The sequence below is a fragment of the Vanellus vanellus genome (assembly GCF_965231255.1).
Source record: "Vanellus vanellus genome assembly, chromosome: 1".
Classification (NCBI taxonomy): domain Eukaryota; kingdom Metazoa; phylum Chordata; class Aves; order Charadriiformes; family Charadriidae; genus Vanellus; species Vanellus vanellus.
In genome coordinates this window covers 46,949,579-46,967,412 of record NC_138905.1, presented here as the reverse complement: position 1 = coordinate 46,967,412, position 17,834 = coordinate 46,949,579, and positions in this window count along the sequence as shown.

Sequence of the window (17,834 nt, the reverse complement as noted above, 5' to 3'; positions counted from 1 at the left end):
AGGAGAAAGGTTCCAAGGCTTTTTAATAATTCAGAATAGAATTGCAGAACATGAAAAATTATTATCCTGGCCACCACTGTCATTAAATACTTTCAAAAATATGTTTGATGGCAGAGAAATTAATAAGTGGTTGTTCCTTTGGGTGGACAAACTAAATCACCTAAATTATTGATGCTAAGAAATATTTTCTATCATCATCAACATCTTTTTCAATAACAAAATTAGTTTTCAATTAAATGAAAAGAGTGCATGGTTTCCTCAAACACTCTTTTGACCAACACCCGAGTTTGGCAAGAATGCTGACTCTTTAGCCAATACATACACACATTTTTGAAGTTTATGGACAAAAATGTCCAGGTTTCAGTTTCCTAAAGTAGAAAAATCATCAGTGTTTAGGGTTTTAGGTTTGACAAAAAATGTAGATTTCCCATTAAAAAATGTAGAGGAAAGGGGAAAATATGCTTATGGGGAACCTTCACCATTGTTACTTTCCATTTAACTTGAGTACTTTGCAAGAGGTTGAGTTTATAAAAGTCTGCACGTAATGAAATTATACCCTGTAGCCTTTGTTGTTTGAACTTGTTCACTTTCTGAGTTGGTTTAACTGAAAACTTGCACATTTTTATTGTCAATTCACATTATTAGGATTAATAAACATTTAAATTTTATTGACCTGCCTAAATTTGGTTCCTATACTGTTATTAAAAATTATGAAAAATGTACATTATTCTGCTGATATACGTGAGTTCTGTATTATGAGAATAAATCATTACTCAGGCAACTCCTTTCCTTTAATACTGTCAAACGGAGCAATTTCAGAAGGCCAAGTCTACTTCAAGAATGAGGACTTGCACAGGTCTGAGCTCATATGCTAACATAGATGCTAAATAAATAAATCAGTATTTGCTTTCAGACTAAGAAATATAGTTCAGAAAGTTATTTAATTTCCATTTCTTGTAAAACATGCAATATAAAAAAACCCAAACAGTTAATCAATTTGCCCCCATATTTCTTCTGACATAACATGTGCAATTACTTGGATAACACAGAGAAATTATATTTTTACTCCTGAGGGCATCTATGGGACGTTAGGGTGTGAAATAGTACTAAGCTCACTTTTCTGTGGCTCTGCTCAATTCTCATTCATGTATTTTTCAGAAGTAGTTGTGTACTAAACAGAAAAAAATCATAACATATATGTAAACAGCTGTCCTCACTGTCAACACCTTCAAATATAAAGGCAACCCAAAAATTTCTTCAAGATGAAGAAGGCACAAAAGACACTGCAGAAAAAATAATAGTTAGAAAACGAAATGTCTATAGTTGATCAGACTAAAAAGTCTACCTGTAACTACTTATTGCCTTCATGTTAGCTTAAGGTAATAAAATCCCCATAACAAAATGTATAAATTCAAAATATTACTCAAGAACTGTCGATGCAAACTCCTTTGTTTATGTTCCTATATATTACATACCCACACATGTACAGCTAGATGGACAGAAAGATAAACAGAAACGTAAGCTAGAGACATTCAGTGAGGGAGTAATCTGCCATCACAGCAAGAGAGAGCTCAATGGAAAAAGGCATAAAAATATTGAAGAAAAAAATAAGCTGGATAACATGAAAACTTGAGTTTGAAGTTTAGTAAAGATTTCCAGCAGAGATGGGAAACTATAATACATTTCTGCAGGACAGTATTGCTTGTTCGTTTTGCTCGGTGCTCTGGATTTCATCTACACTATAAATTTGGAAAAAATCAGTTTTTGCTCAAGGGCAGATTCCAGAGGTACAAAGTGATACAGGAAGTACTGTTAATTTTCTTCTTTGAACAGCATCCCATTGTGCCAGAAATGCAATATTACAATTTCGTATAAAAAAGGAAAGATAGTATTTTTGTTTCTCAGAGGAACTTTTCTTTTTTGCTGCTCACTGGTGGTGTAACATTTATTAAAGAGGGCATAAATATCTGCTCTGTTCTGAGGAAGGCACAGCTGGTTTGTTTGTGTTATTTATTAAATGAATTTCCTAATTCAAAGAGTCAGATTCTTAAACACTTCAAGATGCAAGTAAGTCACCATGAAGGAATTCAGCAGTGCTCTAACTCCACTGATTTCAAGGGGGTAAAGCACCAGTGCTGTGAGAACATTGTCTTTGATCAGCTGTCTAAAAGATGTCTTTAAATCACCATACATGACCATGCCCCACACAGCGTATGGAGGACATGCTACCAGGGTACACAGGACATCCCAGTCTTTACAGTGGTTGTAAGCTTGCATCAAGATTACAAAACAGGTCACCCTTACCAGCCTAATTTCTAGCTAGGCAAGCCATTCCCCAATATCAGGTAACCTATGCTTGATGCTACAAGAAGATCAACAACAAAGGAAAAAGGGGCTCTGAAATATATGACTTTATAGAAGTTGGTGTAGTATGAATGCAAGTTGAAAAGGTGGTTAGGCATATGATTAGGAAAGCAAGGCATTAATGTGTTTGTGGATAGCAGAGGGATGCCATCACAGCTCTAGCATCAGATGTCTTGGCAATTTTATGAAAGGAGATTATGTAGCATCTGGATTTGATAAGAAACATTTACACATAGGAATAATACCACGCATGGATTACAAAAGTGAGAGACATGAATGCTGTTGCTGAGGGTGCAAGCGCGTGCTATAATAAACACTTTGTGGACTGGCTTTTTACAGTGAACTCCTTGAATCCAAGCAGATGAAACAACTTACACAGCATCTATCCATGACTTTCTTGTAGTGTCAACAAAAAGAAATAAAAATAGAAAGGTGTTGGTTCTGCTGAGTCAATCAGTTGTAGGGTATTCTTATACCCTTTTCCCTCCGAGGCCTAGGTACAGCATATCCAGGAAAACATCTGTGGGAACTATCTGTGGGACTACCTTGGGATCCCTCCAAAATCAGCCTAGAAGACTGTTATTTATGAGTAATAATCTGTTGGAAGCTCAGTGGAGAGTGAACACAGGAGAGTCACAGCTGGACTTCAGCCCTGGTAGGAGTTCAGCTGACAGAGCCAGACAGTATCATCAGTACCAGTCATAGCAAACAGGTCTACAATAGTCCCTGTGTCTGCCTTCGACCCTTAGTCTTGCCCCTTCTCAGCCAGTTTCCAGCATTTGAAACAAGTTGATTTAAGTCCTTGATTTAAGTAAACATTACCATTAACGGTTTCTTCAGCCACATACAAACAGCTTTGTGCTTAGCCTTTATGCAGAGCAACCTCATAGAGTCATAGGATGATTTAGGTTGGAAGGGACCTTGAAGATCTTGTCGTTCCAACCCCCCTGCCATAGGCAGGGACACCTCCTATTTCAAATGCTACGTTCAAGTTAGCTCCATCAGAATCTCACATTGTTTCTTCGAAGATCAATGGAGTTTGCCCAGCCTTGAGTTTAAGCTGCTTGGGCCTTCAGCTGAGGGAAATTTAAATCAAAACAAATATAGATTCTCTTTTCCACTTTCTAAGTATACTACGTGTTGGCATAATTCCCCATATCTCGTATGAATGTTAAAAGCAGACCAGAGTATTAACGTACCTTGTAGTTAACTGCTTCTTGCAAGAAGGGCCCTCGCTCTGGGCCTACAAGAGGAAGATTTGTATTCCCAGTTGACATTTTATATCCCCATACTCCTTACTCTCAGCTTCACCTACCTGCTCTTCCTACTTGGTTACCTAGTCATAATTGAAAATACTTGCATACGTCACTTCATATAGATCTGCCAAACACATTCATATAGAGCACTGAAGTTTGCATTATTCTGATTCATCCTGGGCTGCCCTCCCTCTCAAGTTAATAAAAACCCCCACCTCAGCAAGGAGCCAAAGCTGAAAACCTTGACAGAAAAGGGAAAATTAAAAATAACCACAAATTTAATTGAGCTACACTACCTAATTAATAGTCATCTGTCTTTATAGATACATGGGAGCATCCCTGCAAGAACCTATCAAGCTGGCTTCTTTGATTACAGTTTCCAGCAGCTGTGCAAGGTACAGTCTCTGAATCATCTGGTGCTGACTCTGAGTGATTCATCACGTCAAGCTTAACAGTAAAACAAAGAAAAGATTTATTTCGGAAGAGAAGTCTTTAGGTACAACATCAGAGGCAGAAGATGACAAGTAAAAAATACACGAAATGCAGGTCTTGGTTAAATGTAACAACCAGATGCCTCTTCCATATTTTTGAGCTAACCTCCCTGAGACACTTCAGTAAACCCCACCTGCCTTAAGATCTCCATCAATTTTAAAGGTAAAACTTGCTACGAGCTGCAGTGTTATGGACTGATGACTGGGCATCCTCTTCTGACTTCTCCATAATCTCCTTTTCCACCTTTAACCTGGTTGCATGTCTAATAGTTGCATGCTTGAAGATTTACGTCTTTATCTCTTGGTTACCTTCTACATTTTAGGTTTTGGATAGAAATTCAGATCCCTTTGATAACTCGGCTCTGGTGAAAAATGGATATTTTTTAATCAGCTGTAGTCTCTATATAACTGCAGGTATTTTTTTTTTTCCCCAAGAGAGGGTTATCATTTTTTGTTTGAACTGCTGGCTGACTACTTCCTGCCAAGCCTGAGTAGTTTAATTATACCTCTAAGCCCTGTTAGAGCTGCTATTAACATATATTAAATATTTTATGTAAATCATTTAAATACACGAGCATTTAGCCAAAGTTATGATATCTGTTTTTTGACTTTCTTCTGTAAAATCTTTACTACAGAGGCTTTTAATGTTATTAACAGATGTGGTAACCAAACACTTTGTTCGGGCTACCTTACTGAACTGACATCTCCAGGACTCTCTTTCTGTTTAACCTCATGATGTTCAACAAGGCCAAGTGCAAGGTTTTGTGCATGGCTTGAGGCGATCCCCAGTATCGTTAGGGTCTGGGGAATGAACTGATTGAGAGAAGCCCTGCAGAGAAGGACATGGGGATACTGGTGGATGAAAAATTGGTCATGGGCTGGCAATGTGTGATTGCAGCCCAGGAAGCCAATTGTATCCTGGATTGCATAAGAAAAAGTGTGGACAGCAGACTGAGGGAGATGATTCTGCCCCTCTACTCCTCTCTTGTGACACCCCACCGGGAATACCGCATGCAGTTCTGAGGCCCTTCGTACAAGAAAGACATGGACCTGTTAGAATGGGTCCAGAGGAGTGCCACAAATGTGGTCAGAGGGCTGGAACACCTCTTCTATGAAGAAAGGGTGAGAGGGTTGAAGTTGTTCAGCCTGGAGAAGGGAAGACTCTGGGGAAACCTTATTGTAGCCTTACAATATATAGAGGGCTTATAAGAAAGATGGAGAAAGACTTTTTACCAAGGCCTGTAGTGACAGGACAAGAGATAACTTTTTTAAACTGAAAGAGGGTAGATTTAAATTAGATATAAAGAAGACATTCTTTATGATGAGGGTGGACAGACCCTGGAACAGGTTTCCCAGAGAAGTTGTGGATGCCCCATCCCCAGAAGTGTTCAAGGTCAGGTGGGATGGGTCTTTGAGCAACCTGATCTAGGGAAAGATGTCCCTGCTCATGGCAGAGGGGTTGGACTAGATGGCCTTTAAAGGTCCCTTCCAAACTAAATCGTTCTGTGATTCTATTTGCCACATTTGCCTCCATGGTTGTTTCAAACACATGAAAAGTTTGCTCCCAAAACAGGAGTGAGCAGGCACAAAGTCTGGAGGAGTCTTTTGGAGATTTTCACCATCCCATAAGGGACTGGTAGCAGTCTCACTATCAGTGGAGCTGACAGTCAGTTACAAATACTCACCACAGCTTGTTTTTCTACAAATTTCTACAGGATGTGCTTTGCCAGACTCACTAAGGCAAAATCACCACAGCTTACTAGTGACAATAAGTGTGTCTCGTTTCTACTCTACTGTTTCAGTCCCCCATTCTCATGGCTCCTAATAAAATAGTCTGTTTATCAGCAGGTAGACACTCAGAGGCTATTGGCCCGAGCTGTAAGGGTTATGCAGTATTCCAGCCACAGTTGTGTTGTATTTGCTACTGCTTATTTCTCCCTTGATAGAGTTGTAGGAGGGGTCTAGATATTTCAGAAGCTTCAGGACAGACAGACATAGGCTTGCCTAAAAGGGGATATGCTGATTAAGGCACTTCCATTAACGGAATGAAAATGTCCTCTTTTGGCCTACATGGTCTAAAACAGGTCCAGTGTGGGACTTCAGATACGCGTGGACAGATTTTTTTCTGTAGACATCACAGAAGATAGGAATAAGTATATCTGCAATCCTTTTCCTTCTGAAAGATGAGTTCCAGTACTGTGCAGTAGGTACAGACATTGCTGGTATCATGTGTATGTTTTTTGCCTTGTGTTTTGTCAATACCCAGGCTTCCACATGTCCCTTGAAGCTATGATTCTAATGAATCAGGCTGCAAGGAAATAAATATCTTCAGTTTATTTACCGTAGTCTGTTTGTCCACCTCCTAGGACACTGGAAGGACAATGGGAACTTAGAGCCTTCTAGACTTTCTTATACATGGAGCCATGGGAAAATCCATAATTCTTTGTGGAGCATCTTCATATTTTGCCGTCATATCCACTTACATTATTTACAAAATAGCTTTATGGCAGAAGAGAGCAACTTCAGAGTGAAGATTAGGTTCTGGCAAAACCTTGCCCCTTTCTGTCATTATAGGGGCTTCAAGGGCTGGACCATGCAGAGGAAAGGGTGATGAAAGGGTGAAGAAAGGATGGACACCAGGCAGCGTTGTCAGAGCGAGAGCCTCATAGTCATAAAAAAGACAGTCTATAGTTGTCCAGAGACTGGGTTTCCTTACAGTATGAGAGTCTAGTCCCAACCAAAAAGGACTCCAGCTTGGGCCTTTGTTCCCATTTTTCTTTCCTTTGTCATTGACTTCTCAGTTAATGACTGGGATAGAAGAAAGATAGGATCAGTGCTAAGTACCAATAAGACAGCCTGCAAGAGATCTCTGGACAGAGCAGCAACAGACAGATGTGGCTTATGGATGTTAAGTCCGTGTTCACTACGACTGCAAAGTAGCACGGAGACAGTAGACTTAATTCAGAGACAGACTAAGGTCTGTAATGTTGGTTTTCAGGAAATAAGTATGAAAAATTGAGTATCACTCCACCTGCTCTCAGGCTTAAACTGTGTCTGGCAGATGTGCACAAAAGGAGCCTATAAGAGGTCTGATTTGGCACATATTTAGCTGCCTGCTTGTCTTTGAGAATCCGACTTTGAATGCCATTTAAACCTGATGACTAGGAGCTTCAAGAAAACAGGCTATTTGCTATACCTGAAAAGAAATGTTTCTGGACCTATAAAAGCAGAAATTTATTCCTTAATACCGTCTGCTTGGCAATCTAACTGTCAGCATCTTACTTACCTTAAAGACTTCTGTTTTCATTTATTTATTTATTTATTTACTTTACAGGATTTAAAGTTTTTTATTCCAATTCCCTGTTATGTTTAAACAATCTTGTTATGAGGAACAAGGAATGCGCCGGGTATTTGGAGATAATGATTTCTTTTTTTTTACATTTTAGTAATTTAATAGAATGAATAAATAAATGCAAACAGTCTTCAGTAATAGCAGGGTTAGAACTATTGTACAAAAAAAAAGGCCCTTTCTATTTTCTACCCCTTTTCTCTGGTGCTTTGCTTACCTGTCCAATGCTGCTCTGGATCCTAAGCCAGAATTCTCTCCTCCCGTAACAGAAATGGAGGGAGGGTAATAGCAGTAATAGCAGGGTTAGAACTATTGTACAAAAAAAAGGCCCTTTCTATTTTCTACCCCTTTTCTCTGGTGCTTTGCTTACCTGTCCAATGCTGCTCTGGATCCTAAGCCAGAATTCTCTCCTCCCGTAACAGAAATGGAGGGAGGGTAATAGCAGTAATAGCAGGGTTAGAACTATTGTACAAAAAAAAGGCCCTTTCTATTTTCTACCCCTTTTCTCTGGTGCTTTGCTTACCTGTCCAATGCTGCTCTGGATCCTAAGCCAGAATTCTCTCCTCCCGTAACAGAAATGGAGGGGACAATGCAGTGGTGATGTATCTGCATCCTGAGCCCTTTGCTTAGGAGGAGTAGGATATGTTTTTTTTTTTTTTTTTTTTTTTTTGGTTTTGTTTTGTTTTTTTTTAATGTATGTTTTTAAAAACAGTTTGATGCTTTCTCATTGGTTTACAGATAAAGTTTGAAAGGTGCGCAATAACCTTCCCCAGCCACATTGACAAAAAGGGCTACTGTGTGTTACACAGGGACTGTCAATGTTTATGAGACTGTCGTGGTTTAGACCAAAATCCACTACTGGGGACCTGAGGGACCACAGATGGCACCGACAGATGCTCCCCTCTACCCCTCTTCAAAGAGAGAGGCAGAGGAGGAAAAAGAGACTTATGAGTTTAGAAGGAACTAAACTACTTTAATGAAATATTAATAATAAAATAAAAGGAAATAATGAAAAATATATACAAAACCATATCAAGCTCCTGAGATGACAATCATGTCACCAGCTGGCACTGGGCAGTCCCAGGCTGGACTCAGTGACGGACGGGAACTGGATTCTGGATCTGCATTCAAGATCGGGATCACAGGCAGATGAACAGAGTCCTCCTCAGACATCGGCCATTGAAGGAAGAGAGCTGACCCTTTGATCCCTCAGCTTTTATACTGAGCATGAGGCAGATGGGATGGAATACCCCGTTGGTCAGTTTTGGGTCACCTGTCCTGTCCGCTCCTCCCTGCAGGTGGGACCCCACTATGCTTTTCCGCTTCCGACCCTCCGACGGGGCAAATAACAAAGTTGGTTGGCCTTTATTATGGCAATAAGTATAAGCAAGAGCCTCTCTGCACACCATGCCTGGGCATCAGCTATAAACAATTGGTCTTATCACTCTGAGAGAGTGAACACTGTCTGCACAATATGCAGTTAATTTCAGTAGTTAGAGAGGCCCAGCTAAGAAGTGAAGTTACTGAACAAAATTAGTTCTGTTTTACCTCAAACCAGGACAGAGACCTTTACCCTAATGCTTAAAACAGGCTAGGCAGTGGTCACCTGGCAGCTGGACAGTTGTTACAGTAAGATAAACCGGGTCAGGCCAAGGCAAGCCTGGGTAAGTCCTGAGACCCTGCAGTGTCAGGCTGGAAAACAATCGTGGCCTTTTATTAGTAAGTACAAAATCATATTTACTGGGATGCATCTACACCGCCATCCCCTTTTAGCCTTGTTGCTCATTTTCTACAAATACCGTGCCTGTTCTTTTTTCCTAATTTTTAGTACTGCATGTTATGACTAAGAGAAACCCTCTTCTATATGTCAGTCATTTGTCTAAAGGCAACCATTAAATGCACATTGCATCAAAAAAATCGATTATTTCTTCACTCTTTCACAATGATTGTGGTTAGGGTGGCTTATAAAATACCTTGTTGCTTGTTGGAGTTAAAGACATTTTAGATAGTTTGCACCTCTTCCTTTCCAAAGCCCCCACTGTTTCTCACAGAGAAAACAGGTGTCTGGAAGATGCGTATGACTGACTTGGTTAACCTTTGTCTGGAAGATGTGAATAGCAAAGGTGATCAGTGGTGCCTCTAGGCTATGTTGTGTGAGCTGTCAAGCATGTGTGGTGCCTCAGAGGGTGACAACAGGGAATCTACAGTGTTGTAAACTTCTCTCCCCTTGTGTTTCTTATCCACAAAGACAGACAACGCATTCTTCACCAGACTGAATTAAATGAAACTTAACTTTGCTGTTCTTGAACATTTATTCTCCCAGTAGAGAATAACGTCTGTTTTGCTTGGTTTCAATTCTTTTAGAACAAAGATAAAACATAGACATCTTTTTTCAGTGAGCTGGTGTACTGAAATAATAAAAGAAGAAAGAAGATTGTACAACCAGCTCAGGACAGGATGTTTATCGAAGTAAATTCAGAGTGAAAACACGTAGTTGTAAAAGTAATTAAATTATATTCAGCCAAACTACTGTCTGAAGATACACAGTCTCCTTGGTAGTGAAAAGTATAAGTAATCCTTTGCAATATTAGGGTAAAACACATCAAAAAGTTAGTTCTTGGAAAATGTCTTATTCAAAAGCAGTGTCATGAAGTTAGTGATTACAATCATCCTTAATTATTACTCACCTCATGAAAAATAAAACCTAATTATTATGATAGTCTGAAAAATACTTTGGAAAAAGTATCTGTATTATGTATTTAAGAATATAATTATAGCCCAATAACTCCTTTTTTGTTTCCCCCCTTTGATGAACCAAAAGTCTGGTTATAACTCAGGTAGTGTTATTTCTGTATTGATCTAGATTGTATTTTTCACTTTTTAAGGAGGACTGTACTTATGAGAATCTACATATTTCTTTGCTATACTTGAAATCTTGTATGGGCAAAAGACAAACCAGCTTACATATGGAGCCAAGAATTTATTGCTTGCCAAAATAATATAGTAGCAGTCGAATCCAAATTAAAACAACAACAACAACAGTGGTAACTACAGTCCATTTGCAATGGGCTACACTTATAATTAGTAATACAGGTAAGGCTGAGGTCCATAAGCATCTCAGTATCTACCATGGAGGTTACAGTGAGTTGTCCATATCTTTTGTTCTTTGCTAGGAGGACTATGATGTTGGTGGGGATTTCTTCTTTGTTGGTCTTGGATCTGCTTGGATATATTTTTATGTTTCCTGACAGTCTGGTTACATGCTCTGTCTGCACTCATTCATAGGTAAAGTTTGACTATCTTCACCCTTTAGTTATTAGTTTAAGTAGCATGATAGCCTCCCTCAACCCCAATTACCATAAAGACCTATTGTCTGTTATTCAGTTACTGCCTAGGTTTATTAGACTTTTATCATGGTATTCACAGGGATAAGGTAAAACAAGATAAGCAATAACAATTGATCACTAGACAGTTGCCAAAACTAGCTGAGGCCAAGACAAGTCCAGACAAATTCAGAGACCCCATACCCCAAGGAGACCTGTCAGGTCAACTGACCTTTTACTAGTTGAGGGAGAAATCATATTTCCTTGGATACAACCTTTTTGAAAAGAGACTACAACCGTGAGAGGACCAAAAATCTATGTGCTCACCATGAAGGAAAAGAAAGGTTTATCAAAAGGTGCATTTTCTTTTCTCATATGCCCAAAAGTTAAGCCAGTCCTTCTGACAAACCAATCATTACAAAAAGCATGTGGGACATAATGTAATACTTAGGTACAAATCCAATTTAGGAGCTACTGCCAGTCATATATATCTATCCAATCCCATTGACTGCTGCTGTGCAATAGCTGTTTGGATGTAAAAGCCTGAAGAGCTTCCTTTATTAATCTCACTATCTTTTTGGGTATCTTTTAAACTTGAATTTCACTTTGTTGATCTGGAGGTTTGTCGGTAGAAATTTAGTCAGTTAATTCACTAAATGACTCAGTAAATTCTGCTCTTGCAATAAAAAAGCAAAGAACGACTGAATGAAGACAAACCATGCTGCTTTCTATTTTTCATGTCTGTACTAGGACCCTGTAATTTTCTCAAAATTAAGATGTAGGCAACCTTGCCTGGTCTGTACTGCAACTAGGCTGCAGTGTCTCTGAGAGATGATTTAAGAAAATTATCTTTGAAGTATTTTTCATACTATTTTATGGGAAGACTACAGCAGTTAACGTTCCTGCTTTCCACATTTTCTGAAGAGGGTGTTTTTAGCAACATAGGAGTCCATATTTGTTAGTTTGTTTTTTACTGTTGCTGCTGATCTAAGGAATGAAAGCAGGTTAAGTTCTGTTTTCGTTACAATTTTTTCCAGCTATGTCTTGATGCATCACTTGGTTTCTGTAAACAACTGGTGATAATGCCTTCAAGAGTAGTAAAAAACATTTTCCAGAACAAAACTGGGTGGTTGTACAACGAGATGGGACTTATTAGCATTCTGCAGATAATAAACAACTATTCTGTGTGAACGAATGGACTAAAAAATATAGTAACATGGTCCTCCACAGTGACTTTGCATGGGTGACATTAAAGTTGTTATTAGATTTTCTGTGGAGATTGTGGGTGGTATAGGGAATTACACCCTAGGACTGAGGAAGCACTAAAGGTGCTCTGTGTAGGCACAGAGTACTATTACTCTATTCTCTGTGTGCATACAGAAGGGCCAATAGAGAGGAAGCGATAAAGAAATGTGGGATCAGGCAGGCTTATAAATGATTCTGTATTTTAATAGGCAGGCTGATAATGAAAGCAATCCATGGTGGAGGGCAGAGAATATTCTGGATAAACATAAGTACAGATTTATACATAAATTAACAATTATGAATACAAAAGCTGGGATATCCTTAAAAGTCGCCATCTAGCTTGAAGGCAACTACTTTTGTATGCAATTCTACAATTGAAGACTTGATATGAGTCCGAAAACCATTGAGGCAAAATTTATGAAAGGCAAACCCATGAAAGGTTATTAAATCCAAACTACTACACCTTGCTAAAAGAAACCATGATCTAGAAATCACCAGAGGCTAGGACATCATCAGGAAAGTGTCAGTATATCCTTTTTTTTGTCCTTCTTTGGGCCTGACCTCTGCAGAAGGGCACTAGGTATATTGCCTGAGCCATTACAGATGTTTTTATATTCTTATGACTACTAACATGACATAAAAAAGAAAGTAAGTCACAGGAGACACAGGTAATCACTATTAAGTTACAATCTATTAATTGTGAGTAGATTTCAGAATGTATGACATTTGCTACCTGTAAGTCATGTTAGCAAAGAAGAAATCTCTTTATAAATGTCTGGAAACAGCTCATTTTATTGTTCCAGTGTGGAAAGAAATGTCAGCTCCTGAAATTTTCTGAGACATTGTGGAAGTAAATATGGAGTAAAGCCTCATCCCCAAATTCTGGATGATATAAAGGACTTAAAATTGCTTATGAACTCGAGATGTTATAGAAACATGTAGATTCAATTAGTAAGGTAAATCAGGATTGTGCAACAAAGGTCCAGCTGAGGGGTTGAAGAGAATATATCAAGCAGAAAGCAACAGTAAAAAACTGCACAGTATGTTCATTTGGAGAAAAGGGCAATTTTGGCTCCAGAACTGGATGATGCTGGCAGGAAAAATATAACTTTTCTTTTTTTCTCCCTTTTTGCTGGAAGGGTCTTTCATATAAACTTAAAAATTCAACACTTTTATTCAGAAACTGAACTGTCTTTATTAGGAACTCTACCTTATTTAATGCACCAAGAAATGACGCAGACATAGGTGAAGAAAGATAAATATAAACTAATGATCTTTGGCTGATGGAAAGGAAATACACTAGAAATTCTTCATTCGCAACTGCTCTTTTTAGATCATAATGGGAGAACAGCTGCAAAGGAAGAATTTCTAGTGTATTCTGCGAAGCCCTCTACGTTGCAGTTCTAAATCAGCAATCTGCTCCAATAGATTGCCCTCAAAAACAAACACAACCCAGAAAATATGATGTATGACAGTTAAAACTGTATTAGTTTTTTCTCTACTAATGGTTACTATTAGAATCAGCTATTAGAATTTTCAAACCTTAATCGTAAAATAAACTCTTACTTCCATTTTTAAAATTTACTCCATTCTGTCCATTGCAAGATGTTGAATGAAACACAGATGTTGTTTATATCAATCTGGATCTCTTTGTGTTGTGCCTTTCAAGTCAAGTACAATACTTGATGAGCCAGATCAACACAGAATCTTTAGTTCCCAAGACCAACAGAAGTCGCATAGTCTTTTTTTACTCTTTTCAAATCTTTAAAAAAATAATCTGTGGGAAGAAAGTTAGAATTCTGATAAAGCAAGTTGGAAAGGAATTTAATTGCAGTCTGTGTGGGTTGGAACTGTTACGTTTAATGTTCCAATAAATAATATGTATTTCTTTAAGCATATATTACACTATACAGAGACATAGGTTAGTGCTTTATATAAGCTAAAGGCTCTGCATTATCCGAATCAGTTTTTGTAAAGGAAGCATTTAATACAATGATAGACTGGGATTTAATGCTTCCTCATTTCAAATATTATGTCTGATCAGGAGTTTCTTAACTACAGAGAAAATACATTAAAAAAGGCTCAAAAGTCTCAAATGCAACTTGCTATTTAAATGAGGTTTCCCCCTTTGCTTGCTCTGCTGCTTGAGCTGTGTGAAAGGAAGCGCCATTTTTTCCTGCTAATCAATTCTCTGTCCTTTTTAAGGCTTAAGTCTCCTAATTCCACAACATTTCACATAAAATAAATATTTCTCATGAGTCACGAGAAGGCATAAGGATCACTTCCACACTAAATTTCTAACAGTGGAATACTTTGATAACTTTCATTTGGAAGCAGAAGAGTAAACTGACATTTATTTCTCTCTTCCTAATGACAGAGGGAGAAAAGAAGGGAAACATATGGACATTGTCACTGATTATCCAAAACTTTGCTTATATATTAGAATCATATCCTGTCTCTTGGAGTGACTTTTCATCATGTGTAAGGAAAGGCCAATCTCCTACTGGTAAAGGATGCTAGAAAGATTTGTGTTTGACAGCTCAGGATTGGGTGTATAAAGAGTTTTTAGTGTCATTACACAGAGCATTTCAACTCTTCATTTAACTCTTCATTTCAACTCATTCATTAACTCTGAAAGACTTAGATCCCATCCAATCTGTAGGAGGGTTAAACCTAAGAATTCAATGTAAAAGTCTGCAAACCCCAGTAGGCAACCCCAAGCCAAGGACTGGTAACTCTATGGAGAGTGTTTTAATTCTAATCTCTCAGTTGTCTGAAAGTGCTGTGTACTACTAAAGGAAAAGATGTTCATATTTACAATTCTCATCCGTCTTCTGTAGTTATGTAATGAGAGTCCTACTCTGAAAAGTGAAGCAGTGGTCAACCTCTTCTTAAACAGATGAAAAGAGAAGAGAAGGCTGAGGGGAGACCTTATTATGGCGTACAAGTATCTAAAGGGTGGGTTGAAGGAGGATGGAGCCAGGCTCTTTTCTGTGGTTCCCAGTGACAGGACAAGAACACAGGAAGTTCCGTTCAAATACACGGAAAGACTTCTTTACGGTGAGGGTGACAGAGCACAGGCACAGGCTGCCCAGGGAGGTGGTGGAGTCCCCTTCTCTGGAGATTTTCAAGACCCGCCTGCATGCAGTCCTGAGTAATGTGCTCTGGGCAATCCTGCTTTGGCAGGGGAGTTGGACTAGATGATCTCTAGAGGTCCCTTCCAACTCTGAAAATTCTGTGATTCTGTGAAAAAAAACATTGCTAGACTTTTTACTTATTATAACTGTTAGATGAAGAGCTGGAAAAAGGTTCAAATTCTTCATCATTCAGGATGGGATAGAGGGAGAAAAGTGTCTTTTATCATTAGAAAGTTTTCTACACATTAATCTGAAGATTAGTCTTGAATGGGTGCTCTTAATCCTCCTGCATAAAATGTTACATTTTGAATAAATAATAAAATAATTAGTCATAGGGAAAAATCAAATTAAACACAGCTCTCTCTTCCCAAGACTAAGTCATGTAAGTAAAACAAAGAATTCCTATTCTTGCTGTAAAGACTGACTTTGTAGTATATATCAAATAGCCAATTAGTTCAGTGGGAGTGTCATAATCTTTATTTTAATGTTTTGCTCACACCTTCTCTATCACAAAACCATAACGATTTTTTTCCAATTGAAGTGGAACAGCTTTAATAGAAGGGATTAAGACCAGCTTCACAAGAAAAAGAGGGCCGCTGTACATTCATGGTTAAGGTACTCAAAGACAGTGAAAGCTCAATCTTCAAATCCTCTTTGACTCTTGTATTTTCCTTTAATAGTCAGATCAATAGTCTGACCAATAGTTTGAATAGTCAATATTCAGACATGGTATGTCAATTTGTTCCTTCTCCTTAGTCATGTTTTGAAGAAAAGCCATAGTCACCACTGCATTTTGTTTTTTTCTACCCCATACTTAAATTCTGAAAACCTCGCATATTAGGTCGTTAACATGAAGAAACACCTGACAGAATTTTGAGCGAGATAAATAACCAACTGCTCGGCTTCGTCAAGACAGTGGGATCTCAGCATTCACTGAAGCTGAAGTTTTTAGTGCCATAAAAAAATGAGGTGCTTAAAGAAACATAGCTACTGGAAAAATCATATGAATAATAACTGTGGCATCAGTTTTGAAGATTGCAGTCCTGCTGGGAATTGGACCTAAGTGGGATTTATCTACAAACTTTCTGATGTTTGGAATGGTATCCATCACTGGTCCTTGTTCCTTTTGTTTTAGAAAAGCTACTCTTCAGGTTTGCACAGTTCATTGGACAAGAATTGGTATTATTCCCTAGAGATAGGAGAGTTAAATCTATACTAAAAGCCATGACAGATTATACTTCATGTTTTTTAACATATGGGGGACGGGTTCTAAAATTAAGCGTAATGAGGATGAACTATTTATCACGCATTCCCAAAGAAGCATTCCAGATTCAGAATTACTGAATGATTCTAAGGAGAAGTAAAAATATCCTAAAACATTAAATCATTGCAGCAGAAATTTTGTAAGATATTGAAAAGTTAAAAAGAAGTGGCAAGAAGGAAAGAAGTACTGAGCATTGATTGGAAATGCAAGCTATTTCATATTTTCCTCTGTGGAGATCACTGAGGAGCCACTGAGGAGCAGTTGTAAATCTCCACATTTATTTCAGTCTTCTCTGGAATCTGCTATATCAAATAACCAATAAAAAGTGGAAAATTGACTTTGAAGAAATAATAGTAATAATTTCTCTGGTTGTCTGTCATTTTATTTCAATGAGAAACGTAAATCTCACATATTTGAGAAACTGTGTGAAGTTTCAAAAACTGCCTTTGTAAAGCTATTGTGTATAAAACTAGTGGCACTGTTCAGAAATGAAAATTTAAGCAGTGATTTAAGTGCAGAGGAAAAGGTTATTGGGAGTGATCAACATGGATTCACCAAGGGGAAATCATGCTTGACCAATCTGATAGGCTTCTGTGATGGCATGGCTGGTTGGGTGGATTTTGCCTACCTCAACTTCATCAGGGCTTTTGACACTGTCTCCCATAACATCCTCATAGGTAAGTTTAGGAAGTGTGGGTTAGATGAGTGGACAGTGAGGTGGGTTGAGAACTGGCTGAATGGCAGAGCTCAGAGAGTTGTGATCAGCAGCGCACAGTCTATTTGGAGGCCTGTAACCAGCAGTTTTTCCCAGGGGTCAGTACTGGGTCTGGTCTTATTCAACGTATTCATCAATGACCTGGATGAGGGGACAGAGTGTACACTCAGTAAGTTTGCTGATGACACAAAACTGGGAGGAGTGCCTGACACAACAGAAGGCTGTGCCGCCATTCAGTAAGTCCTGGACAGGCTAGAGAGTTGGGCTTAGAGGAACCTAATGAGGTTCAACAAAGGCAAGTGTAGGATCCTCCACCTAGGGAGGAATAGCCCCATGCACCAATACAAGTTAGGGGTTGACCTGCTGGAAAGCAGCTCTGCAGAGAAAGACTTTGGAGTCCTGGTGGACAAAAAGTTGACTATGAGCCAGCAATGTGCCCTTGTGGCCCAGAAGGCCAATGGTATCCTGGGGTGCATCAAGAAGAGTGTGGCCAGCAGGTAGAGGGAGGTCATTCTTCCCCTCTACTCTGCCCTGGTGAGGCTGCATCCAGAGTACTGTGTCCGGTTCTGGGCTCCCCACTTCGAAAAAGACAGGGAACTGATGGAGAGAGTCCAGTGGAGGGCTACAAAGATGATCAAGGGAACAGAGCATCTCTCTTATGAGGAAAGGCTGAGAGACCTGGGTCTGTTT